Below are 16,662 nucleotides of genomic sequence, written 5' to 3' on the forward strand. Positions count from 1 at the left end.
ACTGAAAAAGCATGTGCGAGCAAGGTGGCCTACAAACCTGACTCAGTTACCCCAGCTCTGTCAAATCAAATCAAAGTTTATTTGTCACGTGCGCCGAATACAACAGGTGTAGACCTTACAGTGAAATGCTTACTTACAGGCTCTAACCAATAGTGCGAAAAAAAGGTATGTGTGTGTGTGTGTGTGTGTGTGTGTGTGTGTGTGTGTGTGTGTGTGTGTGTGTGTGTGTGGGTAAGTAAAGAAATAAAACAACAGTAAAAAGACATTTGAAGATAAGAGTAGCAAGGCTATATACAGACACCGGTTAGTCAGGCTTATTGAGGTAGTATGTACATGTAGGTATGGTTAAAGTGACTATGCATATATGATGAACAGAGAGTAGCAGTAGCGTAAAAAGAGGGGTTGGGGGGTGGTGGGATACAATGCAGATATCCCGGTTAGCCAATGTGCGGGAGCACTGGTTGGTCGGGCCAATTGACGTAGTATGTACATGAACATATAGTTAAAGTGACTATGCATATAAGATAAACAGAGAGTAACAGCAGCGTAAAAGAGGGGTTGGGGGGGGCACACAATGCAAATAGACTGGGTAACCGTTTGGTTACCTGTTCAGGAGTCTTATGGCTTGGGGGTAAAAACTGTTGAGAAGCCTTTTTGTCCTAGACTTGGCGCTCCGGTACCACTTGCCATGCGGTAGTAGAGAGAACAGTCTATGACTGGGGTGGCTGGGGTCTTTGACAATTTTTAGGGCCTTCCTCTGGCACTGCCTGGTGTAGAGGTCCTGGATGGCAGGCAGCTTTGCCCAGTGATGTACTGGGCCATACGCACTACCCTCTGAAGTGCCTTGCGGTCGGAGAAGGAGCATTTGCCGTATCAGGCAGTGATGCAACCGGTCAGGATGCTCTCGATGTTGCAGCTGTAGAACCTTTTGAGGATCTCAGGAACCATGCCAAATCTTTTCAGTTTCCTGAGGGAGAATATGCTTTGTCGTGCCCTCTTCACGACTGTCTTGGTGTGTTTGGACCATTCTAGTTTGTTGTTGATGTGGACACTAAGGAACTTGAAGCTCTCAACCTGCTCCACTACAGCCCCGTCGATGAGAATGGGGGCGTGCTCGGTGCTCCTTTTCCTGTAGTCCACAATCATCTCCTTAGTCTTGGTTACATTGAGGGAGAGGTTGTTATTCTGGCACCACCCGGCCAGGTCTCTGACCTCCTCCCTATAGGCTGTCTCGTCGTTGTCGGTGATCAGGCCTACCACTGTTGTGTCGTCTGCAAACTTAATGATGGTGTTGGAGTCGTGCCTGGCCATGCAGTCGTGGGTGAACAGGGAGTACAGGAGGGGACTGAGCACGCACCCCTGGGGAGCTCCAGTGTTGAGGATCAGCGTGGCACCTACCCTCACCACCTGGGGGCGGCCCGTCAGGAAGTCCAGGATCCAGTTGCAGAGGGAGGTGTTTAGTCCCAGGTTCCTTAGCTTAGTGATGAGCTTTGAGGGTACTATGGTGTTGAACGCTGAGCTGTAGTCAATGAATAGCATTATCACATAGGTGTTCCTTTTGTCCAGGTGGGAAAGGGCAGTGTGGAGTGCAATAGAGATTGCATCATCTGTGGATCTGTTTGGGTGGTATGCAAATTGGAGTGGGTCTAGGGTTTCCGGGATAATGGTGTTGAGCAGGAGGAATGGGCCAAAAATCTCCCAATTTATTGTGCGAAGCTTGTTGAAGGCTACCTGAAACATTTGACCCAAGTTAAAAAATGTAAAGGCAATGCTACCACATAGTAATTGAGTGTATGTAAACTTCTGCCCCACTGGGAATGTGGTGAAAGAAATTTAAAATGAAATAAATCATTCTCTCTGCTATCATTCTGACATTTCACATTCTTAAAATAAAGTACATTCATCTCTAAGAGACAGAACATGTCTCTATGCTGAGCGGTATGACGGCTGCATGATCCCATGGTGTTTATACTTGCGTACTGTTGTTTGTACAGATGAACATGGTACCTTCAGGCGTTTGGAAATTGGTCCCAAGGATGAACCAGACTTGTGGAGGTCTACAATTTATTTTCTGAGGTCTTGGCTGATTTCTTTTGATTTTCCCATGATGTCAAGCAAAGAGGCACTGAGTTTAAAGGTAGGCCTTGAAATACATCCACAGGTACACCTCCAATTGACTCAAATGATGTCAATTAGCCTATCAGAAGCTTCTAAAGCCAGGACATAATTTTCTGGAATTTTCCAAGCTGACCCACTGGAATTGTGTTACAGTGAATTATAAGTGAAATAATCTGTCTCTAAACAATTGTTGGAAAAATTACTTGTGACATGCACAAAGTAGATGTCCTAACCGACTTGCCAAAACTATAGTTTGTAAACAAGAAATTTGTGGAGTGGTTGAAAAACAAGTTTTAATGACTCCAACCTAAGTGTATGTAAACTTCACCTGTACATGTAGTTCACTACTCCCCGACACTGGTGGTGCTCATTTAAAGCCCTAATTTAATACTTGATTTTTGCACAATAGAGAGAGAGTGTTAAGAGTGTTAAGAAAGAAAACACAGAAAGATTTAGTGAAAGGGAGTGAGAGAGACACACAGAGGGGGGGAAGCACAGTTGACTTCCTCTGTCTTTACTCACACCTGCAATAGGACGCGGTCTCCATAGCAACAAGACTTGGCAACATTGTGCAGAGCTGATATTTGAGGTTGTGATCTTTAACACCCCCTTTCTCTCCTTTTTACTGCAGTGTTACTTGGAAATGCAGTCTTTTTTCCATCTTCCCTGTCCTTGTGTTACTGTAACAAGACCACTTGGAAAGTTCATCATGTAAGGCTTCAAGAAGGCAAGCTGCTCATAACTGAACAAATACAAGCATGTCCTTGTAGAATGATTTATTGGGGTATAGGTTCCCATGCATCTCCAAGCCCCTGCTACCTGAGGTAAGGTAGCTGAGTTAACCCCCCCAAACAAAATAGCCAAATTATAGCTATAGTAAGACAAGAAATCATCTCCTGCATAAAATGTTTATGCAGTACACATACAGTAGGATGTTAAAAAAGTTACTTAATCAGAGCCTGATGTGTTCTAATGGCTCCAGCAAAACATCTCAGACCACAAGTTGCATGCAAAGCCCACCAGGAAACCCCTATTTGTCGAAGCCTGTCACGTTGCTAGCCAAGTCAGCTGCATTTTATAGGAAGTGCAGCCTCATCATATGCGTTAATAATGAGACTGATGGCCACACAGCCAGCAGACTCAGCCATAGTCTACATGAGGTCGCCATCTAGTGGATATAAAAGAGGAGCAGAGCTTTCCATCAGCAAAGAGGGTTCAAATGAACACTCACACTTCCAATTTGTGCCATTTATTAGTGAAATCCGTAATGTGTAGATTCACATGTATCAATGTAACTAGTCAACTGTGCACATCCTCATCATGTTAATGTATCCATTCGGTAAGATGAATGGTGTAGGAGGGGGAAGTCTATCCTACACATTTTGGAGAGACAACCCCCAATCTGCTCTAATTTCACAGAGAATTCAATGGAGACTACTTATAACTGCTGGCAGCGATTGTCACTCAATATAACCACTAGTATATCAGATCCAGTTCACTAGCTTGTCCTAACAAGGGGTCAAAGAGCCACAGTGTGTCTATGTGGTAGCTATAATGTTATCCTGGGAGAGCCCTAAGGGTTAGTGGTCCACCTCCTCTCCCCTCACCTCCATCCAAACACAGTTATCAGTGGTCACTCTAACCTCAGGCTTGTGTCATAATGAGTCATTTGAGGTTGATGGTTTGTGACCAATAATTTGAGGATTTCTGCTGGCACTGCGTCTGCTCTGTCTGTGTGCCTGTGACATTCTCCTTTCCATTCATACACATCGGGCCATGGGGCACATACACATCTTTTGGTGATATTTTGGTAATTTGGGGTTTGGAATACAATGTTGGTGATACATCTGTGAGCCTAACCTTCATTGATTGACAAAATAATGACACAAAGATGCAGTGAGAAAGTAACAATAGTCCATACTAATAAACAGAGCATTCTTCACCGTATGCATCCTATGTGTCAGGCAGTGTTTCCTCTGTCACTGAATGGAGGATAATAGCTACTGAAATGCATAAGAATTACATCTTTGTGTGCCATTCATCATTAAAGCCAAGACTCTTTATTTTACCTTCACACCCAAGCCACAATTAGTGTCACAGAAAAAAAAGGGTGCCATTCCCCTCGCTCTCAAGCAATAAAACAGTGCACGTGTCACACACACCATACATGCAGGGGCACATATGTGGGTAATACAGTATAATTAACTGCCAAGCTGGAAATCAATAATGAATTAATCAAATCCTAATTGAAATGATTTACATGGGGATTGACAGACACAGTACCACCAGGAGTGGTAATAAGCGCCAGTATTTCCATGTATCTTTTCTCTGATTGGCCATTAGAACTACACATATTGATTGTTTACATCAATATCATACTTCTTAGAATGGGAGCATATATAGGCCACATAATGGAAAATGGATAAAATCACTGATGGATAAAACCGCCATAATTGATAAGGGTTTTTTCCTCATCTTATTGTGGCCTCATAAAGTGCATTTCATTGTAGGTTTTCTGTAACAGCCGCTTTGTTGTCATGGCCACAGTTTTAAAAAAAGAAAAGAAAACACATGATCTGTGTCCATAGCAACTGAGTGCAGTTCAGCGCAGGCAAAAATGGTTTAGGCAAAAGTCTTAAAGCGCAGTGTGATATGTTATGCGTGCTAGATGATCAGTGCCTTATGAGCCACATAAAGAGACAAGTCATTCAGGGCTCCCTCTTTTCCAAGGGAGCCCTGAATGAGCACAATTTATACAATGTACAACATTCAAACATACAATGTCATAAAAACATACAATACTACAAGCAATTTAAGATAACTAGCAAACCAAACACTTAAATTACTTATTGTAGCTACATACTGTACGTATGTATACCACACACTGATTTGCAGGTTGTTGATTGCTAGTATGTGGATTGGCAAACATTCAAAATTGAATAATGATTGCCTCAATCTCTTGTTAGAGTAGGGTAGGGGGAAATGGGCACTTTCTCATGAAAACAGGGGAAGACATCCTCAAGAAGCCTCTAATTCCCTTTGGAAATAATAGTCAATTGCTAAAAATAGAAACGATCCATGATGCCCTCTACTGGAAGATATTTGAAATCACTGATGCACATGCTGCACAGCAGAGCATGAGGTTGCTGCATCGGTTAGACAATGGAGGTTATGCTGCGAAAATCTTATTGAAGAGAGAATCTTTGCTACCTTTGGTATCTAGTTTTAGAATTGACTTAGTCATTTAAAGCAATTGTGTCCTTCCCGAAAAGGGTCGTTCCACAAAAAGAATGCCTTTGGCATCCCTTTGATATTTTAAGTCAAAATTGTGCACCAATATTGCATTTTAAAAGCCTGTTATATTAAATGAAGTGACCTTTAATATAGACCACATGGAGAATTCAATACATTTGATTTTCAATATGAATAAAGATTAAATTCAGTATTTTGCCATGTCTGTCCAAGCACCCTCTGTGATTTTTAGGAAGATTTTAACCCACTTAAGCCCAACATTTCTCCACGTGTTCACCGTCATTGTAAAGCTCTAATTATGTTGTTGCTTTGACAAAGTAATTTCTGAAGATCATTTATTTCATGTGATTACTGATAAATGTTTGTCTGTTCCTTATTTTAAGGTCAACCCTGTTACTGAACTGTACTCTCGTTTTAATATGGTGAAACTATTCTTTAAAAAAAAAGGTTTTCAAAAGAAACATTGAACATCTAATAGCCAAATCATAGTGTAAAAGCAGGTGTTGGAAAACAGAGGGTCAAGCATAACATGTCAATTAAATGTGTTTTTAAAGTTTGCATTCAATTGCACACAACAAGCTTCCATTCCCCCTGTCACAAGGGGATTTAGGGCTGATTTAAGAAGAAATCTTCAACCCTATTACAGTCCACCCTGTTACTTTATTTGGCACTTAATAGGTACTTAATATAGTCATATTTTTGATTTAACCTCTTGAGTTGGGAAAACTAGTTTTTTTTATGAAGTTGAACATGGGCACTTTATGACAGAATGTTAAAGATATTTATATATTTTTTTTTATTTGACCAAGTTGCACTTCTCAAAAGGCACCGAATTGGTGGAACGATCCAAAGAATAGGGGACATGTGACACCTTTATACCGTTACAATTGCTTGGTCAGTATCTTTGGTTCCTTAATTATGTTGTAATAAATGTATTAAATGGGAAGCTCTCTTCAAGACAATATTGTTTGCCTTTTGATTGAGAGTTAATTTACTGCAATGACGTAGATGTCACTTGTTTCACCACTTGCACAATCCTGACCACCGCCAGGCAGACAACCAGTCTCTCAGTCTCTCAATCTCTCAGTCTCTCAGTCGCTCTCTCTCTCTCTCACCAGGAAAGCTTAATCAAGCCTCCACTTGATTGAGCGCCTCTTTATTTGCAGACAAAAAAATGGAGTGAAAATCCCCCTTATCTAAAGACAATCATCTCTCGTTATTCAACATTAGAGAACATGACCTGGGAGCCAGCAGGGTCTGTAGTGAGGCTTGTGGGTTGGTTGTTTCAGGCCCTCTCCCTGGAGCTTTCTCTCAGGAGGCCAGGATGACTGGCTGTTACCAGACAGCAGAGCACAGCTCAGGGGAAAAGGCTATTGGTAGTGGAGAGGTCATAATAGTCCTCAGGGATAAGGCAGTGGATCAGATAGTTACCTCTGGGGCTCCCCCATGTTCACAGGTAATCTACAGGCATTTTGAAGATGAATTACAGATCATGTGTATAATGCATTATTCAATGAAGACTATCAAGTTTGAAATAGACATGTCAAAGTATATTTACTATCGTTGGTTGGCAGTGATTCACAATGACAGTGGTTTAACTTTCTGTTGGACCTCCGCAGCATACATCACTGCATCGCCAAAGCCAGTCTTCTCTTGTGTTGGGGGAGAAATTCTAGCTGTTACCCTGAAATGCCGTGCTCAGTGGAATGTAAAGAATCGTTGCTCACAGGCCTTTTCAAGCAGCCCTACTCTGATAAGGTGTGCACTGACCCCTGCCGATACAATTGGACCCTTAGTCCTCTGGCATGCGTGAAGAGAAAGGGATTTCCATCCTCTCCAAAATGGGGTGAGCGACACCGTAGTGATAGACATTTTCATGATCTAATCACACTATTCATTTCTTAAAGTTTCTAACTAAAATGAGAACATACTGCACATATTCATGTCTGATTGGATATGAAGTTACTGTATGTTTCACATAACCATGAGCCACTAGTTAAGATTACATGAAGGTTCTCTCTGTCTGATGTGCTGATGAGTGTAGCTAGATCAGTTTGATAATGAGTTACAGTGATCTGGAAGTCATACAATACACTGGCCTGACCCCTTACATTGCACTCACCAAAGTAGAAAGGCACCCAAATTAAAACAATAATGTTCTGTTTGTAAGTAAAGGAAAAAGCAGACTCTAATCAATAGATAGGAGGGGATAGGGTTGCAGATCTCTGTGTGTTTGTGGGTGTGTCTGTGTGTGTTAGTGTAGACCCCCTAACCCCTATGTTCAGTGTGTGGACTGAGGACTCAGTGGTGCTGACGGTGGGAATGCAGCCTGGCTAATCCCAGCGGAGAGCGCTGCACTGCAGAGGAGATGCTTTAGCAGATCTCCCCTCATCCGTGTGAGTGCCGTTGGCGGCTGGTGTGGAGATGAAATCCGGTACTGGATAAAGAGCGAGCCAGCCATGTTGATTTAGCTGAGGATTTTCACACAGAGGGGAGGAACTCAGCTAAGATAACCAGCAACAAAGCACACAGAGACGTCTGCTGTCCTTCCTCTGACAATGGCATGCTAAAGCGTCACTAGATATCAGGGGACAAGTCGCCAGAGTGGCTCTGGCACATTCTTTATCTAGTTTGAACTTTATATCTTGTAATTTTTTATAATAAAGAGTTTCTATCATGTTTTATACAACTATTCCAAAACAATGTAGTTATATACCTTCACAATTATGTTTTTCTGTGTCCACCAACCTGAGAATGTCTTACCTACTCCGACGTATTCCCCAATGAACCCTGGTAATAATTTGATTCACGGAATAGCTTGCGGGGCATTAATGATACAAATAAATTTTGAGAGTGAAGAATACGCCTCTACTGTATGAATATTAGCCCCATAAGAGGAGTTCACTCACTTTGATGAATGTGTCTCCCTCTCTCTAATAGAAGTAGAATGAAATCTGTATTTTATCTTTTTTCTCTCAAACAATGTAAATGCCTGAATTCATTTTCTTATCTTATCTACTTTATTCATTCACCGCTATCAACACAGAGTTCATAAGAATTATGCCAAATGCAAGACTCATTTTGTATGAGGAGTAAACCTTTCCATGCTAATATAACATCATCCCATGGAACACAGGCCTCAAAACACTGTTTGGGCCCATACTTTGTGTAAGCAATAAGTGGTCCCGTTGTGCATTGATAGAATAGTCATTATTTCATATTTAGCCATAATGAACTGTGTCAATGCACATTTTCCTACATGGGGGATTTTGCAACTGCGGGGACTTTTGACATTTCTCATTTTGGCATTTCGGCATTTCTTATTTTGAAAATAACTTTTTTCAACAGAAATATTTTCCTAATTTTGTCAGGAATCATAATTGGTATTGGTTGTGACCATTGTATATGACAATACATGGATTTACTCAGTTTTCTCAAAACACCTGCAGTTGTCATTACCATCACATAATAAAACATTACATTTTAGTTTAAAAGTGAATTACAAACACAATGGTCTTTTGATTATTTGGTTTATCTGTCTGTAGGATTCAGTACTACCACATCTAGAAATAATTATTTTAATCCCTTAACACATAAATATGGGACTTTGATGGCTGTGCTTGTATACCTGCACAGAGGTTACCATCAACAATTACATTTTTTGTTATAATTGTTTGACATTGATCATTTTTACATTCGTCATATTGGGAACAACTAAGTGCTTTACACTTGAAGTCGACAGAAGTGTGATATTTAATATGTAATATTTTTTCTTAATGTTGCAGTATGCAGAAATGGCAGATTGGTTGCTAAAATTCTAATAGTTCGCCTAATTTCAGTTTATGTGACAAAAGATCTAAACCACTGCGAAACATATTTTCAATAACCAAAATTATAGCATTTTCAGCTGTTTGAAGCGGGTATACAAAACCAAAAGTAAAAGAATGTTACGGCTGTCGGGAGAGAGAGTAGACCAAGGCACAGCGGAGTTAGTGTTCATCATTGACGTAATTTAATTGACGAAGAACACTGTACAAAACAAGAAAACCAACAGCCAAACAGTACTGTCAGGTGCAATACAAAACAGAAACAGAAACAATTACCCACAAAACCCCAACGGAAAAACAGGCACTTATGTGTGACTCCCAATCAGCAACAACACTCTACAGCTGTGCCTGATTGGAAGCCACACGGCCAAAATCAATGAAACAAACCAACATAGAAATATGCACATAGAACGCCCACCTAATGTAACACCCTGGCCTAACCAAAATTAAGAACAAAAAACCCTCTCTATGGCCAGGACGTTACAGTACCCCCCCTCCAAGGTGCGGACTCCGACCACAAAACCTGACTCTGAAAGGGAGGGTCCGGGTGGGCCTTCTTACGGCGGCGGCTCAGCTGCGGGACATGGCCTCTGCTCCACCCTCGGCGTCGCCCTCTTAGGTGGCGCACCTGGCCGCGCCGAAGGTCTGGTGGGCGACCCTGACTGCGCCCGGCTGGCGGGCGGTGGCTGCGCCCGGCTGGCGGGCAACCCTGGTTGCGCCCGGCTGGCGGGCGGTGATGGCTGCGCCCGGCTGGCGGCGATGACTGCGCCCGGCTGGCGGGCGACGATGGCTGCGCCCGGCTGGCGGGTGACCCTGGTTGCGCCCGGCTGGCGGGCGTCCCTGGCGGCTCCGGCGGCACTGACCCAGGATTCACCAGGCTGAGGAGACATGTAAGAGGCCTGGCCCTAGGCACAGGCACAGGACTCACCGGGCTGGCTGGCGGGCGGCTCTGACTGCTCCGGACAGGCGGGCGGCTCTGGCGGCTCCGGACAGGCGGGCGGCTCTGGCGGCTCCGGACAGGCGGGCGGCTCTGGCGGCTCCGGACAGGCGGGCGGCTCTGGCGGCTCCGGACAGGCGGGCGGCTCTGGCGGCTCCGGACAGGCGGGCGGCTCTGGCGGCTCCGGACAGGCGGGCGGCTCTGGCGGCTCCGGACAGGCGGGCGGCTCTGGCGGCTCCGGACTGGCGGGCGGCTCTGGCGGCACCTGACTGGCGGGCGGCTCTGGCGGCTCCTGACTGGCGGGCGGCTCTGGCGGCTCCGGACTGGCGGGCGGCTCTGGCGGCTCCGGACTGGCGGGCAGCTCTGGCGGCTCCGGACTGGCAGGCAGCTCTGGCGGCTCCGGACTGGCGGGCAGCTCTGGCGGCTCTGGACTGGCGAGACCCACTGGAGGCCTAGTCCTAGGAGGCGGCACAGGACGGACCAGGATGGGGAGACCCACTGGAGGCCTAGTCCTGGGAGGCAGCACAGGATGGACCAGGATGGGGAGACCCACTGGAGGCCTAGTCCTGGGAGGTGGCACAGGACGGACCAGGCTGGAGAGATCCACTGGAGGCCTAGTCCTGGGAGGTGGCACAGGACGGACCAGGATGGAGAGATCCACTGGAGGCCTGGTCCGAGGAGGAGGCACAGGATAAACCGGGCTGTGGGGGAGCACTGGAGTTCAGGACTTTACGCTCTTTACCCATACTCCAGGCTGAATGCCCACTTTGGCCCTGCACGGGCGGAGCGCAGGCATTGGGCGAACTGGGCCCTCCCAGTGCTCTGGAGACACAGTGCGCAGTGCCGGCGCAGGATAACCTGGACCGAGGAGGCGCACTGGAGACCAGACGCGCTGAGCTGGCACCATCCTCCCTGGCTCGATGCCTGCACTCGCATGGCACTTGCGGGGGGCTGGCCTATAGCGCACCGGACTATGCACACGTACTGGGGACACCGTGCGCTTTACCGCATAACACGGTGTCTGACCAGTACTGCGCTGCCTACAGTAAGCACGGGGAGTTGGCCCAGAATTCCTTCCTGGTTCCGCCACACTCCCCGTGTGCCCCCCGGGGGGCTGCCTCCCGTGTCCGTTGCGCTCCCTCTCTTCGTACCAGCGCCTCTCAGCTCTCAACTCTTCTATTTCCCATTGCGGGCGGCGATAATCCCCCGCTTGAGCCCATGGTCCTTTTCCGTCCATTAATTCCTCCCATCTCCAGGAATCCTGAACGTTCCTCTCCATCTTCTCCAACGTCCATGAGTCCTTCTCCTGGTGCCTCTCCTTCCTCCCCTGCTTGGTCTGTTTTTGGTGGGTAATTCTGTTACGGCTATCGGGAGAGAGAGTAGACCAAGGCGCAGCGAAGTTAGTGTTCATCATTGACGTAATTTTATGGACGAAAGAACAAGAAAACCGACAGCCAAACAGTACTGTCAGGTGCAATACAAAACAGAAACAGAAACAATTACCTACAAAACCCCAACGGAAAAACAGGCACTTATGTGTGACTCCCAATCAGCAACAACACTCTACAGCTGTGCCTGATTGGAAGCCACACGGCCAAAATCAATGAAACAAACCAACATAGAAATATGCACATAGAACGCCCACCCAATGTAACACCCTGGCCTAACCAAAATAAAGAACAAAAACCCCTCTCTATGGCCAGGGCGTTACAAAGAAGCAAAAACAAAACTTAAGAAAAGGAAGCATAGAAATAGTGCACATAGAATATACTTGCTTTCAATGAGAATTAATATCTAAAACTCACATTTGTATGTGATTTTGGTTGGGTCGCCCAAAAAGTTACATATTGCAGCTTTAGAAATAATAGAAATAATGGCGCTGGAGGGGATGGCTGCCATTTTGCGGGCTCCTAACCAACTGAAATACAAATCAAATCAAATTGTATTTTTCACACGGTGTCACGTCCTGACCAGTATAAGGGGTTATTTGTTATTGTAGTTTGGTCAGGACGTGGCAGGGGGTGTTTGTTTAGAGTGTTTCGGGGTTTGTTGGGCTATGTTCTATGTTAGTATATTTCTATGTTTATCTAGTATGTCTAGTTCTATGTTTAGTTTATGGGGTTGACCTTCAATTGGAAGCAGCTGCTCCTAGTTGCTTCTAATTGAAGGTCCTATTTAAGAGGGGTGTTTTTCTGTGGGATTTTGTGGGTAAGTGTTTCTTGTTTAGCTGTGTGCCTGACAAGACTGTTATCGTCGTTGTTTTTTGTATACGTGTGTTTTGTTTCGGGTTTCCCTTCTTTCTGCCATTAAAAAAGAAAATGAGTATACAGACTCCCGCTGCATTTTGGTCTAATCCTTACGACACCCGTGACAGAACTACCCACCACAAACGGACCAAGCAGCGGAGGAAGGAGCACGATGAAGAAGGATGGACATGGGCGGAGATGAGGATGAGCATATCCAGGGCTATGGAGGAGTTAAGGGAGCCTGAGAGGCAGCCCCCAGAAATTATTTTGGGGGGGCACACGGGTAGTTTGGCTGGGCAAGGGTTGAGCCCTAAGCCAACTCCCCGTGCTTACCGGAGGCAGCGTGGTACTGGTCAGGCCCCGTGCTATGGGGTGATGTGCACGGCGTCGAGGCCGAGCATCCACAGGCCGGTGTGCTCGGTACCAGCGTCCCGCATTTGCCGGGGGGAAGCGGGCACCCAGCCAGTACGGGTGGTGCCAGTCCTGCGCTCGAGACCGCCAGTGCGCCTCCATGGCCCAGTGTATCCTGTTCCCGCTCCCCGCACTAGCCCTGTGGTGCATGTCTCGCCCCCGTCGATGTTAATGGGGGCCTGTTTGGCCCTCCTTTTCCTACAGTCCACGATCAGCTCCTTTGTCTTGCACTGCCAGGTCTCTGACCTCCTCCCTATAGGCTGTCTCATCATTGTATGTGATCAGGCCTACCACTGTTGTGTCGTCAGCAAACTTAATGATGGTGTTGGAGTTGTGCTTGGATCTTCCGTTAGGAAGTCCAGGATCCAGTTGTAGAGTGAGGTGTTTAGTCCCAGGCTCCTTAGCTTAGTGATGAGCTTTGCGGGCACTATGGTGTTGAATTCTGAGCTGTAGTCAATGAATAGTATTCTAACATAGGTATTCCTTTTGTCCAGCTGGGAAAGGACAGTGTGGAGTGCGATTGCGTCATCTGTGAATCTGTTGGGGCGGTATGTGAATTGGAGTGGGTCTATGGTTTCCGGCATGATAGTGTTGATGTGAGCCATAACCAGCCTTTCAAAGCACTTCATGGCTACCGACATGAGTGCTACGAGGTGGTAATCATTTAGGCAGGTTACCTTCGCTTTCTTGGGCACAGGGACTATGGTGGTCTGTTTGAAACATGTTGGTATTATAGACTCGATCAGGGAGAGGTTGAAAATTTCAGTGAATACACTTGGCAGTTGGTTCGCGCATGCTTTGAGCAGACGTCCTGGTAATCCGTCTGGCCCTGCGGTTTTGTGATTGTTGACCTGTTTCAAGGTCTTGCTCACATCGGCTATGGAGAGCGTGATCACACAGTCATCCAGAAAAGCTCTCATGCATGCTTCAGTGTTGCTTGCCTCGAAACTAGTATAAAAGGCATTTAGCTCGTCTGGTAGGCTTGTGTCACTGGGCAGCTCACGGCTGGGTTTCCCTTTTTAGTCCGTAATATTCAAAGAGCATCCAAAGAGCGTCAGAGCCGGTGTAGTAGGATTCAATTTTAGTCCTGTATTGATGCTTTGCCTCTTTGATGGTTCGTCTGAGGGAATAATGGCATTTCTTATAAGTGTCCGGATTAGTGTCCCGCTCCTTGAAGGCGGCAGCTCTAGCCTTTAGCTTGGTGCAGATGTTGTCTGTAATCCATGGCTTCTGGTTGGAAAATGTACATATGGTCACTGTGGGGACGACATCGTCGATGCACTTGTTGATGAAGCTGCTGACTGAGGTTGTATACTCCTCAATGACATTGGATGAATCCTGGAGCATATTCCAGTATGTGCTAGCATAACAGTCCTGTAGCGTAGCATCCGCGTCATCTGACCGCTTCCATATTGAGCGAGTCACTGGTACTTCCTGCTTTAGTTTTAGTTTTCCAAATTGAGGGCAAGCGAGAGCTTTGTATGCGTCTCTGTGTGTGGAGTAAAGGTGGTCTCGAGTTTATTTGGTTACAGATGTGAGATGTTGGTAGAAATTAGGTAAAATAGATTTGTTTGCCTGCATTAAAGTACCTGGCCACTAGGAGCGTTGCTTCTGGATGAGCATTTTCTTGTTTGCTCATGGCCTTATACAGCTCATTGAGTGCCGTCTTAGTGGCAGTATCGGTTTGTGGTGGTAAATAGACAGCTGCGAATAATATAGATGAGAACTCTCTTTGTAGATAGTGTGGTCTACAGCTTAACATGAGGTATTCTACCTCAGGCGAGCAATACCTCAAGACTTCTGTAATATTAGACATCGCGCACCAGAAGTTGTTGACAAATAGACACACACCCCCACCCTTCGTCTTACCAGACGTAGCTGCTCTGTCCTGCCGATGCACCGAGAAGCCAGCCAGCTCTATATTATCCGTATCGTCGTTCAGCCACGTCTCGGTGAAACATTAGATATTACAGTTTTGAATGTCCCGTTGGTAGGATAGTCTTAATCATAGATCTTCCAGTTTTTTCCCCAACGATTGCATGCTGGCCAGTAATACGGAGGGAAGTGGTATTTTAACTACTCATCAGCTAATTCTTACAAGGCACCCTGCCCTACTCTACTACACTGGGATCCCAGTGGCCATTGAATGTGAGCATTATGCCCACTGAAGTCAGTTACAATGCCAAACTGCAGCCAGGTCAAGACCCTGGTGAGGACGATGAGCACGCAGATGAGCTTCCCTGAGACGGTTTCTGACAGTTTGTGCATAAATTCTTTGGTTGTGCAAACCCACTGTTTCATTAGCTGTCCGGGTGACTGGTCTCAGATGATCCCGCAGGTGAAGAAGCTGGATGTGGAGGTCCTGGGTTGGCATACATTAATTCTCAAATATTTTCTTCTCGCTGATGACGGGGATTTGGGCCTTCTCTTGACAAAGCAGTATATCCTTCACGTCGGACTAATTAAAGAAAAATATTTGTTCAGTTTGAGGTGAGGAATTGCTGTTCTGATGTCCAGAAGCTATTTTTGGTCATAAGAGATGGTAGCAGCAACATTATGTACAAAATGAGTTACAAAGAATGCAAAAATAATTAAATAAATAACTACGCTACAGGGCTGTTTTGCTAGCACAGACTGGAATATGTTCCGGGATTCATCCAATGGCATTGAGGAGTATACCACCTCAGGATTGTGTCAAGGCACAGACCTGAGAATGGGTACCAACAAATTTCTGCCTCATTGAAGGTCCACAAGAACACAGTGGCCTCCATCATTCTTAAATGGAAGAAGTTTGGAACCACCAAGACTCTTTCTAGAGCTGGCCGCCCAGCCAAACTGAGCAATCGGGGGAGAAGGGCTTTGGTCAGGGACGTGACCAAGAACTCGATGGTCACTCTCACAGAGCTCCAGAGTTTTTCTGTGGAGATGGGAGAACCTTCCAGAAGGACAACCATCTCTGCAGCACTCCACCAATCAGGCCTTTATGGTAGAGTGGCCAGACGGAAGCCACTCCTCAGTTAAAGGCACATGACAGCCCACTGGAAGTTTGCCAAAAGGCACCAAAAGACTCTTAGACCATGAGAAACAAGATTCTCTGGTCTGATGAAACCAAGATAGAACTCTTTGGCCTGAATGCCAAGCATCACGTCTGGAGGACGGTGAAGCATGGTGGTGGCGGCATCATGCTGTGGAGATGTTTTTCAGTCGCAGGGACTGGGAGACTGGTCAGAATCGAGGAAAAGATGAACGGAACAAAGTACAGAGAGATCCTTGATAGAAATCTGCTCCAGAGCGCTCAGGACCTCAGACTGGGGTGAAAGTTTACCTTCCAACAGGACAACAACCCTAAACACACAGCCAAGACAACGCAGGAATGGCTTCGGAACAAGTCTCTGAATGTCCTTGAGTGGCCCAGCCAGAGCCCGGACTTGAACCTGATGGAACATCTCTGGAGAGACATGAAAATAAGCTGTGCAGCGACACTCCCCATCCAACCTGACAGAGGTTGAGAGGATCTGCATAGAGGAATGGGAGAAATTCCCAAATACAGGTGTGCCAAGCTTGTAGCATCATACCCAAGAAGACTTGAGGCTGTAATTGCAGCCAAAGGTGCGTCAATAAAGTACTGAGTAAAGGGTCTGAATACAAAAGCTTTGACACAATTACTCATTCAAGAGTTTTCTTTATTTTGACTATTTTCTACATTGTAGAATAACAGTGAAGACATCAAAACTATGAAATAACACATATCGTGTGTAGTAACCAAAAAAGTGTCAAAATATATTTGAGATTTGAGATTCTTCAAAGTTGCCACCCTTTGCCTTGATGACAGCTTTGCACACTCATGGCATTCTCTCAACCAGCTTCATGA

The sequence above is a fragment of the Salmo trutta genome, chromosome 17 (assembly GCF_901001165.1).
Source record: "Salmo trutta chromosome 17, fSalTru1.1, whole genome shotgun sequence".
In the NCBI taxonomy this organism is placed as follows: domain Eukaryota; kingdom Metazoa; phylum Chordata; class Actinopteri; order Salmoniformes; family Salmonidae; genus Salmo; species Salmo trutta.